This window comes from Patella vulgata, chromosome 7, assembly GCF_932274485.2.
Source record: "Patella vulgata chromosome 7, xgPatVulg1.2, whole genome shotgun sequence".
Classification (NCBI taxonomy): domain Eukaryota; kingdom Metazoa; phylum Mollusca; class Gastropoda; family Patellidae; genus Patella; species Patella vulgata.
In genome coordinates this window covers 41,367,906-41,373,061 of record NC_065885.2, presented here as the reverse complement: position 1 = coordinate 41,373,061, position 5,156 = coordinate 41,367,906, and positions in this window count along the sequence as shown.

Genomic DNA, 5,156 nt, shown 5'->3' with positions numbered 1-5,156 from the left:
TAAAAGACAATTTTTTAAAATGACCGCAACGATGTTTGCGACACTAAAATCCGAAATCGCCTATTTTGACCTTTTGTGACTGCTGAGGCATCCTTCCGGTGGTCAAAATCTCTGGAATTTCTAGCAGTTGGCTGCGCCGCGATGATATTTATCACATATTAAAAGGAGAAAATGCTCAGATATCAAGAACATTAAAAAAATCGACAAAATACGGCGATTTTTTAAGCAAAAAAAATATTGATGGGTGGGCTTCGAATTTATTTTCAACGTTCTCGAAATTCCACACTCTTCTATTTTTAATATGTGATAGCTGGAATCCCAAGGTACATTCTGTGCAAATTTGAAGGTAATATGTGATATGTGTTAGTACTATACACATTATCCTTACAAGACAATTTTTTAAAATGACCGCAACACTAAAAACCGAAATCGCCTATTTTGACCTTTTTTGACTGCTGAGGCATCCTTCCGGTGGTCAAAATCTCTGGAATTTCCAGCGGTTGGCTGCGCCGCGATAATATTTATCATATATTAAAAAGAAAAAAATTTCGCGATATTATACTTACTGACATGAGAGTTACATTTTCTGAATCCTTGAAGGAATGCCTAAAAAACGTTCAGAACAGAATTTTGATTTCGGTCAACTGATGGTCTCCATTTGGAATTGAATATGAATTGAACAGACGTGAAAATAAACACAACAGGCCGTAATATGTTCAAATGCGTCTATTATTTCTGAAATTAATGCATTTCAGGATAGCTCGGGATCAAGATCGATTTTTTGGTGTTTGAAAATTTTCAAAATTTCGTATTTCGCCTTTGACCTTTTATGTGCCGACAAAGTTGTTTGCAGGACAATTTATGCCTTTAATTTTCAAAATTTACAATTTTAACCTAAATATTCGAACAGCTAAGGCCAATCTGATTCAAAAAATATTAGTTCCGTTCAAAGTTATTTCATTTATTTTTTTACATTTTCCTGCCCCTTTTTAGTTCTTTCCCGCTATTTTCGTTTCATGTTCTCATCCGTCCCGTTTTTAAACGGCTTGATCCATTTTTCTGAAACTTCTTAGTTATTTCCCGTTAGTTTCCAGATTATTTTGTTGCCCGGGTGCAATGTTTCTCACTATATTTAGACTTGTAACTTCGCGAATTTTTGCCCGATTTTGATAATTATTTTTTGTTGTTCTTATTTCTTTTAAGATGCTTGATATAATCCATTTCACGTGACGATGAATATGAAAGCTTTCATATCTGCATGGGACAGTAGAAGATCTAGTTTTTATTATTATTTTTTTTTTTTGTGTGTTTTGTCCACAAATCGGATTTCTCAGAATCTAACCTTAGGATCTTTCTGAAACTTTTACCTATCCCCCAAAAATGGGTGGTGGCTGTTGATTAAATATATTTTCAAAACGTTTTACGAAATCACCGAATTTTACGAACGAATGCATTTGACCTACAATGACATAGCCGGAGACAGGGCAAATAGCTACGGTACTTCCGATTTTTTATTTTCGACGAATCTTCGCTTATATTAGGCGCGAAATTTTGAAAATTTGAATTTTTACAAAAAACTTTATTATTAATGAATATGGTATTTTACACAGGATTAAATGGTTGTCTGACTTGAGGAAAAATGTGAACAATTCTTGTCTCAGTAATTCGGGTTAGTCGCCATTGGCTAATTCAGTTTTTCGATCCTAGATTAATTATTTATTGTTCGATATGTATATTAGAAAGTTCATGAGGTCCGTTTTCCGAAATTTCATTTTTTTTTGTTACCGTTAAAATTTTCTGTCGGCAATGAGAGTGACATGATCTTACCAAAAACTACAATTTTGACAGTTCGGTACCACTTTTTGAAAGCAAATATTATTTTTTCAAAATTTGATATTACCAAAAGTATACGCCATGCAAAGGAACACAAATCATCGGACTCAGTTTTTTAATTTCGATTTCGTTTTCAGGCTATTTGGATTAAAAGGTGAAAAAAGGTGTAAAATTAACCTATTTACAACCCATTCAGCGTCTTCATTTTTTTAGAATATTTCTTCGTAACTTTCTTAATCTTGTAGCAATAATCCATACGAAGAGAATGTATGTGAAAATTGATTTGTAATATGCGCAGTTGCCGAGAAATAGGCAAGTTTGCATGCGTCATTTTTCAGATTTGTTTGCTTGTAAAAGAGTCAATTATCATTCGATTTTCAATTTGTTTTTAACATTTGATGCCTTATGCCAATTTGGACTAGGTCAAGTCAAATTCACATTTTCTACTATCACCGGAAATGAATTCATTTGGTAAAAAAAACTGTATTTTTAGCCTTCAAAACAAATATTTTATTCAAATGAGTCTGATCTGTAATGTTTTAATCATTATGATATTTGATTCCAATCAACAAATAGAATTAACCCATACGATCATACAGATACCACAAAAACGTTTCTTACTTGTACGGTTGCAGAGAAATAGACGATTTTCTTCAAGTCACTTTCCAAGGTTTTTGGTCTATAAAAGTGCAAATTAATATTAGATTTTCATAAAATTTTCACCATTGTGATGCCGTCTGCCATTTATGATTTCATAGAACTAATTTAACATATTCAATATCACCGGAAGTAATGTCATTTGGTAGGGTGACCCATGCACTCTACAGAAATACAGTCCACCGCTGATAGTTCGAGACTACCACTGAAGCGTGCACATTCGCCGTGTCGAGACCAATTTTCTGACAGTATGATACTATAAATAGCCATGGCACGTGCAATTCTCTACAAATCTATCAAATATTACAGCCGTAAAAAATTTATTGTTGACGATTTTGAATAGCAGTAAAATTAAGCTTCTTGGTTATTACAGCAGATTTAGAAATTACGTTCGTTTCATTTTTTATATCGCTTTATCATTAACTGTACCGTTAAGAGCGGCATCTTTTGGTTTAGTACAAATAATATATCTGAAACACTCGGGTTAGACAGGAACATAATACTAGCAGTAGATTCATTTTACTTTTACAAGCTTCTTAAAACAATTGTTGAGCTAGCTAACGTGCTTATTTCTAAAGTCAATTTCTTGTTCTAGCTTTCTGTTATGTTTCGTAAAAAAGTAGTCTTGTTTATCCCGACCTGTCAATCAGACGTAGAATGGTCAATAGACTGGTTAAGCGAGACTAATTTCAAAACAAGGGCACGTAACCTATCTTTTACTCAAAAGTGTCTGGATGTTATGGACGACACTTGGAACCAGTTTTCAGTCTATTATTTATAGATGATTAATGGTCATAGCTTATTAAGTACAACATGATCGTTTATTTAGTGACTATAATTGTGTGAAACTGATTTGAGGCTTGGCATATATATAAATATTGTGGCGTAATTGTCGAGATATTTGGAGATATTTATTTATGGTGGGTCACCCTACATTTGGGCACAAACTGAATTTTTAGCTTTCAAAACAAATATTTTTTTTAAGTGAGTTATATTTATTATTCGTTTAACATTTTTGATATTTGTTTCCAATGGGCATATAGATTGGATCAATACGATCATATAGATGTCCAAAAATGGCTTGTCGAGAAATAACTAATTTTGTCAGTATGACTTTTATAGATTTTTTTCCCATTTTAATTTCCCATTAGAAAATTATCTAACTTATCGGTAAGTTAGTAACAATTTTTGTCAGGATCACTTTTTTGACATATGTAACACATGGTAACAAATGTATAGATGCAATTGATATCGCTAGATTTGGTTGATTCTGCGTCTGTTTGTGCAATGCTTAAGTGGAAATCTGTTTAACGGTTTCATTGATACCGGAAATGACATAAGATCACGGTTATTAAAAATACTTTTAAAAATCTACAATACTTTAGTCTAGACTAATCGTTTGAGTCAGAAATATCACATCTTTGTGACAATTTCTGTTATCCAAAATACCATAAAACTACGAAATTCAAGGGATTTAGTTTATCGATACGCATTATTTCCATTGAAGCCTGCGATTAAACCAAATGCCAAGGTCGCGAAAGCGACATGCAAGTTCAAGGTCAACTAACTGATACATTTCAAAACGAATAACAAGCAATAAACTTATTTATTTCATCTCTCTACGACTGTCTGACCATGTGCAGACATTGTTACAACGTATGAAACCCCCCTCATTGGTATTGTAACGGGTAGTTCAACCTGGCAATAGTTTTCAGTTCCGAAGCGTGTATTCTTACACCCTAAGTCCCCTCACCGGAATTGTGCACTGCGCGAGCGCAAGCAATTTTAACTAAAATCTATTAAATTGCATTTTAAGTTACAATCGATCTTCGTGAAACGCATAAAATTTAAAATTTCAGTTTGATTTTAGTTCAAATCTATTTTAGTGATTTTAGTTTAAGTTTTTGTGAAACAGGGCCCTGGGCTGTAAATCAACATGTATAGTCATAATGGTTTGTCCACTCGTCATAATTTCATTAGCTCAATTATTTCTGACATGGTCGTGTGTTGTGTTCACTTCCATCACGCCCATTTATATTTACATGTACAAGAATTATTATTAAAGGAAACGTTTTTATTTATTGGAATTTGTTTGTTCTAATCATTCTGATTCACTTCTAGCTTCGTTATCCGAAACTAAAAGAAAGGTCTAGAGAGCTTTTTCGGAAGAAATGCGCATACGTGAAGTCATTCAACCTTGGTGTTATTGCTCAAAATCAATAAAATATAACGGTAAAATTCCCTTTTTTAAGCATCAAAGAAGCTGTAACCTTGGCGCCCGCGTCTATTTTTAACAATATTTCGTACAGTGCGCTGTAAAAAAAGACGCTATGAGTCCTAAACTTTCTACTTCAAATTTGTCGACCATCAAAGTCGCCTTCCGCAGCAAACCGATATATCAAATAATTATTTCACTATTTGGTTTCAAATCCACTTTGTCGTTATAAATGTGCGCTCGGTAGTGTTAACATGCATGTTGTTGCTTAGCTTTTCTTTTGTCTAGGTCTCAAACACTGTTTCACCGACGCCCTGCAGGAGATTTTGATCGATTGAAAAGGATTGCCATAGAAAGTATCACGCCATACTTTTTACACACTGCTTCTGTTTACTCGTCGTTATGGCAGCGGTATATAATTAATTATGTATCTAAAATTATTTCCGTCTGT